Here is a 15272-nt window from a genome sequence, read left to right as displayed (position 1 = left end):
ATTACACGGAAAGTTGAAAATTTACAACAACAAAAACATCTCTAATCAAACATTTATTAATTTAAAAGAATCGGAATCGGAATCTGGAATCGGAAATTTAGAACGGAATCGGTAATTGTATCGGATTCGGGAAAAAAATATATATATACCAGACTCAAGTCTGTAGATCAAAAATTCGTTGAGTATATAGGCTGACAATTGTCTTCACACACACACATACATACATTCTCACTTATATATATAGAGAGAGATCAAAACACGATGAGACGGGTCACACTGCAGGATACCGTTAATAACAGGATGAAAACATATATATATATATATATATATTATTCCTTAATTGGAATTCATTTTTAAGATGAGCATTATATATTAATTTATTTTATTTCGGACTAATAGTCTCATCTTTATTAGTTGTTGTTTTTTTTTTTCTTTTATTGGTTTTTGTTTATTCACAACGTTTCGGCCAACTATTCCTCTGGCCTTCGTCAGGTGGTAACCGCGACGGATAGGAACTTCGAATCTCCTAACTGCATTCTCAGCCATCACTGCCATCCGTAGTTGTTGTCGTCTCACCACATTTTGACCAATTAACCTCTGGCACGCTTTGGGTGGGATTGAAACCGCTATCTTCAGACAATGTTCATCTGGAACTGTAGAGATTCAATGTCTCTATCAACTGCGCCACGGGCCCCGAAGGGCGATGAAGGTTGGATTCTTTGATCTTATAAATCCACGTTTATTTATTATCTGATCTTCCATAGTCAGGTCCGTACCGATTGGTATATATATAAACGTTGTGAATAAACAAAAAACAATAAAAGATCAAAAAACAACAACTAATAAAGATGAGAATAATAGTCCGAAATAAAAAATAAATTAATATATTAGGATAAAAACATGTTCAGATACGTATTAACCTGGTATTTCTTTCAATAAGTCTGATGAGATGCCAACCTCGAAAATTTTTTAACAATATAATTTTTTAAAATTGTCTAGTTGATGTCGAAACAATTGCAACATTTAAAAAAATACAAATATGATGTAATCTTTTCCATTGTTGTTTTGGTTTTTGCAAGTATATACATGTATGCTCGATCACAGAAATGTTAATCATGTTGATTAATCTGCGAGTCAATTTACATGGCTTAATTTTTATTGATATATGTACATTGCCACTGGCTAATAGATTTTAATACATTAAACCTTTGGGAAAATTTTTCTAATATGTTCATACACACACACACACACACACACACACACACACACACACACATATATATATATATATATATATATATATAGATAGATAGATAGATAGATAGATAGATAGATAGATAGATAGATAGATAGATAGAAAAAGAGAGAGAGGGGGTAATTCTGAATATGCATGGGGGGAGGATATGGAAATAAATGAAGAAAGAAAGAAGGTAAGGGAAGAGAAGTGAGATGTACAGGATTAGAGTTTGAATATTTCGGGCAGATTGCCGCTTGTTTCACATAAAACATTCATTTGTACTGAAATAAACTTCGGCGATGATCGAATTACGCTGTATTAAAAGACGCAGATTATTATTACTACCACGACGACGACCACCACCACCACCATCATCACAAGAATACAAACAGCCAACAACAACAACAACAACAACAACAACAACTATATTCATTTTTTTTTTTGTATAGTCCTCCCTTTTTTTTTTCTTTTTTTTTTTTCCTACCACAAACGGAAAAATAGCTTTTTGTTCGTCTCCTTTTACTTGTGCTGAAATAGATTGGCACCGATCCAAAGTTGTGCGGTGTGGTCACAGATGAGTGGACCAGGAAGAGGTCACTCTCGTGCCCAGATATGAGTAATTTATCGTCAAGATAAACAATCTCATATTCACCGAATAGCAAGAGTAACACAGAATTGAGCTAACAAAAACACATTTGTGTTCCAAAAACGATACCGCTTTGTATATTAGCGCAGATGGGTGCGAGTCATACTTCCTTTCTTGAGAGCCCCACCTTTGGAATTACCAAAAGTGCATTTTAGGTTGTTGCTGTTGTTGTTTGTTTTTTTTTGTTTTGTTTTTTTCTAATGAAGTCTCGGCGTTGAAATGCTTTCTTTTGATTGTTATCCTCATGGTTAAACAAAACTAAAAATGCGGAAAATCCTTATGATGTACGTACCCGTCATGGAACGAAATTGTCATATTCCAAAAATCCCGTGAATTGATCAAGTAGTTTTGTTTGATATATAGAAAATCATTTTTTAAATTAATTTGAGCGATATATATTGTAAATAGTAGCCATCATAAGGCTGATTTTTATTTTCCTTTCTGGAGAGATTGATAAGAGGAAGTAACTAGTGATGTATTTTAAAGATGGCGGAGCGAGATATATCATTCTCGATTCCTCATAAATTTGATTTTTTCATTTTAAAAAATGCTTGATCAATTTAGGTGATTTTTGGAATATGATATTTTTGTTCCGTAACGGGTGCGAACATTATAAAGATTTGTCTATTTTCTTTTTGTTTTCTGTTTTTTGTTTTGTTTTTTTTTGTTTTTTTAATTAGGGTGAATTCTGGACAAATACTTCTTTTTAGCATTTTAGGTTGGCGCAAAACAAGGCATTTTAAAGATCTACTATTTTTTTCTTGACAATTAAAAAATAGTCATCATCACTATTAGCTATATTATTTAAACGAAAATTCTGTTCGGAAATTATCAACGACAAAAAAATTATTTTCGATTTATTAGTACTTGTGCCTTTTAGGCTTTAAGGACAATTTTTTTCATTTTCGAAGACGTCCATTTGAAACAAAGTGGAGACAATTCAATGAGTTCTTAATGTTTTCTCATAATGGCTGCGCAAAACTATATAATTACTTTTATTTATTACGGAAGTTTAAATTTTGTAAAAAACAAAAAAAAATTGTTCCTTTTCTAAATCAAAAAGTCACACGCATTCAAATAATGGCGATTCAAAACTATGTATAACTTATAGTGATTATTTTTATTAGAAAAGTTTTTTATTCACATATTAAGAAATTCTTCAATTGTCTCCCCTTGTTTCGAGTGGAACTCTTCTATATATATAAAAGCGAAAATGTGTGTTTGTATGTCTCGCAAAAACTTTCCACACGGGTCACGAATTTTTGCCAGATCCGTATCATTTTAAAGCTCGATCCTTCGCCCGACAAATATAAAAAAAATTGGCCAAAATTTTAATTCCTTCACCCTAAAATGATCAGTTTTCTACAGGGGGGGGGGTCAACAAAAACCGTCCTCTCATGGCGATGTCGCTTCTATGCATGCGTAATACGACGTCGTAACCTGATTTAGTTTAAAGGTTTTTTAAAAAATGACCTATTTTCGTGGACGTCGTCTTAGCTCAGCTGGTTAGAGCGCTGGGTCATTATCTAAAAATTTTGGGTTCGAATCGTGGTGTGAGATGTCTTTTTTTTTTCGATTTTTTAAAATTTTAATATTGAAGCAGGTTTATTTAAGCCATTTTTCACGTGTTTTTCAGATTTTTTAACGTTCGTTTTTCTTTTTTTTTACTTCGCTTATTCTTATATTTTCATTAACACCCCCACCCTCGCCCAACCACACACACCCAAAAACATCCGAGCAACGCCGGGTACCCCCCCCCGCTAGTTTATTATATAAATCTCATCTGTCTATTTAAATGTATGTATGTATATATGTCTGCCTAAAACTTTCGACAGAGACGACGGATTTTCACGAGATCGGTATCGTTTGAAGCTCAACCTTTTAGACGACAAATATTGAAAAATTGGCTAAAAACATTAATTATTTCATCCTCAACTGCGCACTTTTTTACAAGAGGAGTCGCTTTTTTCGCCGATTTTTTCGAAAGTCATCCCCTCTTTTCGATTGACTAGCCTTAATTTAAACCTTTGCCACTTCCAGTTTGGCGATGAACGCAACAGCGAAGACGTCACGTCTGTTCTTCACGTTCTTTTCCTCCTTCACTGTGCGGGTTCGAGCCTGCCTGCCTACTACCACTTTTTTTGTTTTTTTTGCTCAACATTGACCTCCAAAATCCGAATCAGGCACCCAGGCTAGTATCATATAATCTTTATATATATAAACCCGAAAATGTGTGTGTGTGTGTGTGTGTGTGTGTGTGTGTGTTTGTGTGTGTGTGTGTGTGTGTGTGTGTGTGTGTGTGTGTGTGTGTGTGTGTGTGTACTTTTTGTGTATGTCCGGCAAAGGCTTTTTGGGGGGGGCGCTCGGTTGGGTCACTCTTTCTTAAAACATTTTATATACTGACTAAATCATAATATCTACGAGTTACGAACGGGGGTCGCGTCTATCTTTAATTTGCCCCACTTTTAATTGCTATTTTCGAGATTTTTTTTTTCGATTGCCGCGTCTTTATTTCGTTTTTCAGTATAAAAAAGCGAAACTGTGAGAACGAAATTGTGTTCTCGGCCCTTTGGCGGAGGAAAAAAACAAATATGCAGAAACTGGCTTGCAGCACTAAACTTAAGTCACGTGATGTTTGACCTTATTGAATTCTCGCACCTGTCAATTTCACTTTATTAACGTTAAATTAAGACAGCTTTCTCCTCGTGGCCGAGCGGGTTAGGTGTCACATTTTTTCCCTTTTTTTTCCACCTTCGTGTCAAGGCTTCGGGCTCGAGCTTACCTTCCTACCAAAACTTTTTTTCTTTTACACCTCCAAATACCAGGGTTTTTGTTTTTGATCTCCCCCCCCCCAACACACACATACCTCCAAACACCCGGTCAACGCCGGGCACCCCCGCTAGTCAAAAATAAAAGCAAAAAATGTTCGCAAAACCTAAAATGCGCAAGTTCTAGTTTATCTACAAATTAGTAACCTATGAATATTAAGCGTGATTATATGTAATTTCATATTACTCATTTTAATTTTGATTATTATTTTAACTTATTATTTAATTATCAGGGAGACCCGATGTTGCCCGAGATTGAATAATGACCAACGAATGGTTCACGCTCCCATATTTTTATTGTCATTGAAATCGGTGAAATCGCCCATTTTTCAATCAAATCGATTGATTTCTGGTCTAGTTGGGAACTCATCGCGGTGCACCGGGCAGAAGTTCACATGCCTCCCTGCAGTGACTTAGTTCACAATATATTGTAGTAGATATTGCACTGTAGAGAACCTACTGTTGATTTTATAAAATTATTTTTTATATATGATGGCTTTAATTAAAGTCTAAATCTAAATCAAGTATCATGATTCAGTTGTGCTCTAAAAGGGAAATATTAATTTTGAACGCGTCCCTGTCATATCACAGAACCTCCAGTTAGTTTTATATGTCGGGCCTTTCGACTTATGTGGCAATAAAACTTTTCCAGTGAACTTGTGATGTTAAGCTGTGTAAGCTTTGGTCAAAATCGCCTGTTCCTTCTTTCATCGGATTATTTCGATTATCGATTATCGACACTTATCGAAGACATTCCGATCCAACAACTATCTAAGAACACTGTTAGGCAGTTAAAGTACCTTCATGTGAAATTTTATGAAAATCGGCCAAGCCTTTTTCGAACCCATAGAGAACTAACTCACAGACAGATAAAGTTCCTTTTTATAAGCATTTGTCGCAAATGGCTTGATGACCTACCATCGGCGCGTCGCCGGAAACTGATTTTTACGCACGAAAATGGCGCCATCCCACTGAGCCAAGGCTACGACATTCTACCTTAAGTCATTAGGCATTAGTGGAGAAAATTAGATGACATGGAACCCTTAAATTTCAGATATAAATCCAATTCAGCAGCTCTGGTCAATAATAAAGATGAAAATTTATGAATGAGGTGTTCTATTTTTGTCGAAGGATAAACTTTGAAGGAAGATTTTGAAAGTTTCCTATAGCGTCATATCATCTCAGATCCGCTGATTGACATCATCAGTTGGCAAGAGGCTATTCAAAGTGATTCTGAAGCATGTGAGTCATGTTGATAAATAAATACTTCCTTAAACAAAATAATGTGCAATTTGTTCTTGTTTTTAGGTAATATTGTTACTGGATATGTTCTTTACGTCATATAAATAGAAATATGAAGTATTGTTTTATTACCGAAAATATAAATTTTTAGACACTTGCAGTAAAGTGATACACACTTAAAATTACCAGAAAATAGAAAAATTAACATAACTTTTAAAATATTTGTTCAAATCCCATAAAAATCAGGGAAATGAGGCACCTTGTTATGCTTCTTCCAGTGTATCAAATTTCACTTTTCTGCGTTCCATAGCAATTTCAAAATTAAAAAAAAATATTGACCTCCAATGAACACAGGTGTTTTATATATATATATATATATATATATATATATATATATATATATATATATATATATATATATATATATATATATATAGAATAAATGACAAAGTCAATATTCCAAAGTTCATGGTCAACATCATGAACTTTGGAATATTGACTTTTGTCATTCATTCGATATATTGCTTTGAGCTTCTTAAATAAGGATTGGTATATATCATAAGGAAATGAAGTATATTTCCAATCAAATATATATATATATATATATATATATATATATATATATATATATATATATATCTATAAAAACAGAGATGTGTGTGCCACAGACGATTTCTGATTGGTTAATCCAATAATCACATCTCCTAAAAAACAATCGTTTCTACGCTCTTACCTTTACCATAAAATATTATGGCTTTATTTATTGTCCATCTTGGAAGGGTTTAATTTTTTAATAACTTGTTATTTACAAATTAAAAAAATACGAAACTATTATGCGAAACTAAACTACACGAAATACGCGCACACACGCACACACACACGTTCACTACCGTCACGTTGTTATGGCAACCAAACCCGCTGACTTCTTTTTCTCATTTCACTCGTGGTCTTAAATTAGATTCGAATAAGTTGCCAAAAAACAAATATATAACAAATAAATGTTATCAAAGGCAAATTTTTCGTGTTTTTATTCAATTTAACATGTTTAATCAGCTCGAAAAGCATACAGTGTTTACCGATGTATTGGAAAATTCAAGATGGCGGCCGATTCTCTCTTTAACACGGTAAGTTTGGAAAAAGGTGTAATAAATAAAAAACCGGTTAAAATACTGTTAAAAACTCGCTCAATATATGTTACCGTGACATAGGTTGACATATATTCGGCGGGTTTTTAATAGTATTTTGTATAGTTTTTTATTTATAACACCTTTTCCCAAACTTACGGTGTTAAAGAATGTGTGAGACGCTATCTTGAATTTTCCAACACATCGGTAAACACTGTATTCTTTTCGAGCTGAATAAACATGTTAAATTGAATAAAAACACGAAAAATATATCCAGTTTTTATCGGTTTTTTACCTTCTCTGCAGAAGTACAAAAAAAAACAAACAAAAAAAAAAAACGGAAGGTACTTTTACAGAATGTTAAACTAACCCTAACCGATGTTTTATGTTTAGTTTAGGAAAAGTCAGAAGAAATAAAAGTCATTATTGCATGAAATATACGTATTTAGTTGAAGTATTGTTTATGTCAATTCTTTCGAAGAAATTTAGCAAGAATACCTGTAAACCAGGAAATCGGTAAAATGTCATCATGGATGAATACTTGTCTATTATAATTTCTACCCTTGACAAAAACTTAGCCATAACAAAAGAGATTTATTGTTCAGATTGTTTTTGAGATTGATTTCTAAAAAGATATTTTATAAATAAAATCGACTTTAAAATTAAAGACTTAAATTACAATAATTGAATTTAAACATTCTTATTTCAATATTTGGCACATAACACCTGCAAAAATGATCACAATGTCAGGATTTCATTTTATTTCAGAATCGATGGCAAATACTAATATTTAACATTAGTTTATCATTTAAGCCGATAAAAGGCCCTTTTTTTTCCGAGTCATAAAAGGATTTGGAGTTTCCTAATCAACCTTTCGGGTGCAGTTGCACGCTCTCAAAATAACTAAAGTGTTGGCTTTAAAAAAATTGGTTCATTAAAACTAAACAGGTTTAGTTTTAATAAAAAAAAAAAATTAAAAAAAAATCGCTTTGGTAATTAGATATGTCGTATGGTTATCCCTAATCGCTGAATAAAACCGCTAACGAGTTGAATGATTACGACATAAAATTAAACTCGGGTTCCTGAAACGGAAACTTCGTTTGTTTTTGTTTTTTTCTTATCAATATATTTACATTGTTATTTTGTTTTCATTTTCAATCATTCGAACAGTTTTCTTTTTCAAGTAATCCAAGTTACAAAATTCCCACTGTTTACTATGCTAAAATCACAATGACTAATGTATACCTATTAACCCTTATCCTTGAGTGGTCTCTGGGCCTTGATAAGTGGTGACACCCATGTAAAAAAAAAAAAAAAAAAAATCACTCGAACAGTTTTCTTTTTATAATGTACAGTTTTAAAAGTTTAAAAACTATATAGTTTTTACTTCAGGAAAATTAATGGGTCAGTTTTTATGATGTGCCCTGTTAAAATACTGTTAAAAACTCGCTCAATATATGTTACCGTGACATAGGTTGACATATATTCGGCGGGTTTTTAATAGTATTTTGTATAGTTTTTTATTTATAACACCTTTTCCCAAACTTACGGTGTTAAAGAGGGTGTGAGACGCCATCTTGAATTTTCCAACACATCGGTAAACACTGTATGTTTTTCGAGCTGAATAAATATATTACATTGAATAAAAACACAAAAAAGATATCCAGTTAGGTAGAAAAGTAACTTATCTTGCCTTTGATAACATTTATTTATATATTTGTTTTTGACTATTTTTTCGAATCTATGTGTACAGTAATCTTGCCAGGATGCGGAGGAAAATGAATGAAGCGGGAGGGGAATAAAATAAAAACATTTTGGAAACAGAGTAAGTTTGAAAGAATTGCTTTGCACAGAAAGAAATTAATGAAAAAATAAAATTAAATTTCTTTTCTTTCTTGATTTTTTTTTTAGTTTTTTATGAAAAAGGAAGTCAAAATTAAGACTATAAAAAACAATTTTTATTAAGAGCGAATCCCAGTCGTCAGGTCTGTAAAAAAAAGACGTGGAATAATAAATGTTTTCTAATACAAATTGTTTTTACTTATGTGTTCATTTGTCTCTTTGAAGTTCGTTTGTTTAATATATCGGTTTGCAATATAATTTTGTCATTCTGTCAGACTCAAATTTTAAATCTATATATCTATAAAAGTTAAAGTGTGTGTGTGTGTGTGTGTCTGTGTACATTTCCCTACGAAATAACTCTGTCAATTTTTAGTCTACAGACTCGAAATTTGATATACAGGGTACTGAGATTTGGAAAAATCTATGTGATCGGTTTTTAGCCAGAAATTTGGCGATTAAGGGGTCAAAGTTCAACGATTTGAGCTTTGAGAACTCTACCAAACTTCTCCGACAATTTTGGGTCTACACACTTTAAATTTTAGATATAGCTTCCGTGGACATGGATCTAACTTAATAACTTGATTTGAGCCCAAAACAATAAATTTTCAGGGGTCATAATAGGGGTCAAAGTTTAAAAAATTACCCCCTTTTTTTTGCTCAGCATACACCTCCAAACACCCGGGCAACGCCGGGCACCCATGCTAGTATATATATATATATATAATATAATATAAAACTGAACGTCTGTGTGTGTGTCTGGTCACGAATAGGCTCCTATATGGTTGACTATTATAGAAAACTGATCACATATAATGATAGAAGATGTATCAAGACACAGGAATGGGTATGTTTGATCTGGCATAATGATGATTCATTAAAATTGTGGGGTCTGCGTACGCGTCTGGTCCACAAAGTATGGAAATAAAAATTTAAAAATTTAAAAAGAAAACGTCTACAAGTGTTTTTGATATAGATGTAAACAATAATACTTTTATAAGTATGTTTTAACTTAAATAGGGATGGTATAATAAAATTGTGGCCTCTTCATTCGCGCCTGGCCTCCATAGAATGGAATTAGGCACAAACTTTAATATAGACTTTTCATATCTATCTGCGTAAGTATACTTTGATAATTATGTTTCAGTTTAAAGAAATTTGGTATAATGAAATTATGGGGTGTTCGTTCGCGCCTGACCTTCAGAGAATGGAAATATGTCACAAAGTTTAACAAGGTTTTTTAATATAGATCCACAGAATATTGTGATAAGTGTTTCAGTGTGAACAAGTATAGTATAATAAATTATGGGGTTTATCTATTTTATTTTTACTTTCATCATATTTTGCTTTGGTTTTGATACCCCCAAATTCGAAGCTGTCTCTTTACAACCCTTCCTTTTCTTAACCTGTCATACTTTCATAAATCAGAGTCCATTTTCTGTAGGCTGTTTTTGAACCCAGTCAATGACGGGTACTTTTGCTAGTATATATATATATATATATATATATATATATATATATATATATATATATATATATATATATATATATATATATATATATCGTGTTATTTAAGTAAGATGCGGTGACCCCTGTCGTATTGACGTCAATTTTTATTCAACGAATAAAATGTCTGTCTCTTTCAATTTCTACAATTGGAATATTCTGATTTTGCCAAACGTTTTGGCTCGTTTTGTTTACTGTAGAAACTGGTAACCTCTTCAGTTCAATCAAATCAGTTTTGGAATTCAGAATAAAGACATGTTTTACAAAAAAAAAGCGGAATTTAGCTTCGGGGAATCATACTGGACCTAATCGTTCGACACCAAATCACCAGACATTTCTTTCACTACGGTTTCCTCTGACTTTTATTTCGTTGAAAACAGTTCATGCCTCGTTTCAATTTTCTTTTTGTATCTTACTCACATATAGCGTATAACTACAAACAAAATGTGATTCTATCTATATCATATTTTAATGGAGATTATGTGTCCGCCTTTCTGTAACCCAAAACTATGTAACTATCTATGAAAAATCCTGCTAAAATTTCTACTTCTTATTTCAAGTTTTTTTTTGTTGTTTTTTTTTTTTCCTAAAATTTGTAATCATGTCTTATATTATTTATAAATAAATAAATATTAATTTACTTATCACTACGTCCAGTGTCGCGAAAAAAACATCATCATCGCAAACATCAATTGATGAGAAACGAATTACCTCTCTTTATAGTCGCTTTTTACCAATTAAAAATCATTAAAACCGTTCCCTCTCTAACAATTGTTATTACTATTATTACCCACTTATATGTTATGTTGAAATTAGAAAAAATTCCAACGAATTTCAGGTGAAAACATTATTACCTACTTTCATGTCATGTCGAAATAAGTAAAATCATATAACGATATAATTGATAAGGTAGTTTTTAAACTTCCGCATTTCAGCTGAAAACGTCAGTTTCTACTTACAATTCATGTTGAAATTAGTAAAAATACCAACGCATTTCGGATGAAAAATTATTACTTACTTAAATTTCATGTTAAAAAAAGTAAAATCATATAGTGCTTTTGTTGATTAGGGATCTTTTAAATCTACGCATTTCAGGTGTAAACATTATTACCTACTTACATGTCATGTTGAAATAAGTACAAATTCCAACGCATTTCAGGTAAAAATACTTACCCTATATGAGTTTCATATTGAAATAAGTAAACACATAGGGATCTTTTATATCTACACATTTCAGGTGAAAATATTATTACGTACTTATATGTAGTGTTGAAATTAGTAAAAAAATTCCAGTGCATTTCGGGTTAAAAAAATTATTACCAACTTAAATGTCGTATTAAAATAAGTAAAATCATATAGCGCTTTCGTTTATGAAGGATTTTTTAACCTTCGAATTTCATTTATTACCTATTTACATGTCATATTGAAATTAGTACAAGTTCTTACGCATTTCAGGTGTAAACATTATTACCTACTTACATGTCATGTTGGAATTAATACAAATTCCAACACATTTCAGGTGAAAACATACTTATCTAAGTAAGTGCCGTATGGAAATGGGTAAAATCAAAGACTGGTTTGGTTGATTAGGGATCGTTTAATCCTACGCATTTAAAATGAAAACATTATTACCTATAAAGTGTACTTTCGAAATCAGTAAAATCATAAAGTGCTTTTGTTGATTAGGTATCTTACATATATCCGCATTTCAAGTGGAAACAGTATTACTTACTTGCATGTCATGTTGAAATTAGTATAAGTTTTAACACATTTCGGGTGAAAACATTATTACCTACTTAAATGGCATGTTACAAATTAGTACAAATTCCAACGCATCTCGGGTGAAAACATTAACACCTACTTAAGTGTGATGCCGAAATAACTAAAATCATATAGTGTTTTTGTTGATTATAGATCTTTCAAACCTACTCATTTCCGGTGAAAACATCATTACCTACTTACAATTCATGTTGAAATAAGTCAAAATTCCGACGCATTTCAGGTGAAAACATTATTACCTACTTAAATGTCATATCAAAATAAGTAAAATCATATAGCGTATTCGTTTATTAAGGATCCTTTAAACCTCCACATTTTATTTATCACCTACTTATATGACGTGTTGACCTTAGTCCAAATAAGTAAGTGTCATGTCGGAATAAGTAAAAAAAAAAAAAAGAAAGAGTACTTTGGTTGATTAGTGATCTTTTAAACATACATTTAAAGTGAAGACATTATTACTTACCCAAGTGTCATTTCAAAATAAGTAAAGCATTGTGCATTTGTTGATTAGAGATCTTTATATCTACATATCTCAGGTGAAAACATTACTACCTACTTCCATGTAATATTGAAATTAGTAAAAAATTCCAACGCATTTCATTATTACCTACTTAAGTGTTATGTCGAAATAAGTAACCCCATAGAGTATTTTTGGTGATTAGGGATCTTTTAAACCTACGCATTTCAGGTGAAAACATTATTGCCTACTTACAATTCATGATTAAATAAGTACAATTCTAACGCATTTCGGGTGAAAACAAGTATTACTTACGTAAATGTCATGTAAAAATAAGTAAAATCTTATAGTGTTTCTATCAAGGAACACAAAGCCTAACATATAGTGTGTTGTTGATCAGAAATCCTTTAACCCTATGTATTTCAGATAAAACATTATTACCTACTTTCATGTCATGTTGAAATCAGTACAAGTTCTAACGCATTATTACCTACTTAAGTGTCATGTCAAAATCATAGGATGCTTTGGTTGATTAAGGACCTTATACACCTACGAATTTCAGGTGAAAACATTATAACATGTCATGCTGAAATTAGTAAAAATTCCAACATATTTCAGGTGAAAACATTATTACCTACTTAAGCGTCATGTCAAAATAAGTAGAATCATATAATGTGTTGGTGTATTAGGATTCTTTTAAACGCATTTCAGGTGAAAACATTATGACATACTTACATGTCATGCTGAAATTAGTAAAAATTCCTACGCATTTCAGGTGAAAACATTATTCAATACTTAAAAGTCATGTCAAAAAAAGTAAAATCGTTCGACGCTTTTGTTGATTAGGGATTTTTTAAACCTACACATTTTAGTTTAAATTATTATAACGTACTTACATCTAACGTTGAAATTAGTACAAATTCCAACGCATTTCGGGTGAAAACATTATTACCTACTCGAGATTCAGGTCGAATGAGACAAAATCATAGGGTTCTTTTGTTGATTAGGGATTTGTTAAATCTACGCATTTTGGATGAAAACTAATTATATGCCATGTTAAAATTTGTACAAATTCCAACACATTTCAGGTGAAAACATTATTACTAAATTACAGTTCATGTTAAAATAATTATAAATCCTAACGTATTTCACATGTGACATTATTACCTAGTTAAACGTTGTCAAAAAAAGTAAAATCAAAGCGTGCTGTTGTTGATCTTTTAAACCTCCGCATTTTAGGTGAAAACATTATTCCTTATTTACATGCTATGTTGAAATAAGTAACATCAAAGGCTGCTTTTGTTGATTAAGGACCTTTAAAACCTACGCATTTCAGGTGAAAATGTTGCGTTGTTGTAGCATAAATGGGACCGTGTGTGATCGTCTAAATGTCTTTCTATTACATGATATGTTCATATGCCGTTGTGTTTGTGTGGTATGTGTATTTTTCAACATACCTTCTGCGTTTTGGATGTTGGTCCATTTGGAAACATCTCGTGTCTTGGAGGGGAGACGCTACCTGTTTTTTGGACGAAGGTTCATTCACTCCAACACGATGAATTTGTTTTATAGTTTTTATTTCACTTTCCAGATGTCTCACAGAAGGTGGAAAGTGAATCTCTGGCGTGTGTGGTACTCTTGGTCTCGTTTCTACACACGTCAGCGTCCCCCACCCCAAGCGAAGGGGAGGAGACGTCTGAAGTCTTCTACGTCCAAACCAAATCTCCACGATTCAGCTAACCTGATCACGTGACTCACACGCAATCCGATCAGCTGATCTTGACTTCCGGTTAACGTGTCTCAATATAATTTACACACTTCCCTCCCCCCCTCTCTCTCTCTCTCTCTCTCTCTCTCTCTCTCTCTCTCTCGATCCATTCTCTAACAAAAAAATTATTACCTATTTAAATGCCATGTGTAAATTAGTACAAAGCAAGTTTCTGTAAATACAGAAAACCAAGAGCTATTCTTTACATACACATGTAATCCAATATGTTATGAAATAGTAAACAACTTCAGACCATCATAACTTACATAAAATAGACCTGACTTAATAATAACGTGTGTATAATGCACATTTAGCTGAACTCTTGAAAGATATTAAAGACAGACATGTACTGGGAATTCCATTTGCAAATGTTTATGGCATTGAATTCTAAACAAAGAGGGCTACCACACTGCCACATGATCATAATGTTGCGAGATTAGGATAAGATCAGAACAGTTCAACAAATTAATGAAGTTGTTTTAGCAGAAATATCAGGACCTGAAGATCCAGATCTTCGTGATTTAGTTAAGTTTTAAATGGTACAAGATCCAACCTCATTGTAATTGTTTGATTATGTGATAAGTAGTTTCTTACTGGTGTGTGTGTGTGTGTGTGTGTGTGTGTGTGTGTGTGTGTGTGTGTGTGTGTGTGTGTGTGTGTGTGTGTGTGTGTGTTTTAATTTTCAACTACCGTGGAATTTCCACGGGTTCTGCCAGTAGATATAATTACATATGATACATTATTGCGTAGCGAAACGTGGCAGTTATGGCCCCAGAATTATGACGTTTACCTCTGTAATTAACAACATCACTGTATTTGTCTTGATTATTATCAGCCTGCAAC

This window comes from Euprymna scolopes, chromosome 24 (assembly GCF_053919585.1).
Source record: "Euprymna scolopes isolate OS-2025 chromosome 24, ASM5391958v1, whole genome shotgun sequence".
Lineage (NCBI taxonomy): Eukaryota > Metazoa > Mollusca > Cephalopoda > Sepiida > Sepiolidae > Euprymna > Euprymna scolopes.
The sequence above is the reverse complement of the archived record's forward strand: the minus strand, read 5'-3'. Positions refer to the sequence as shown.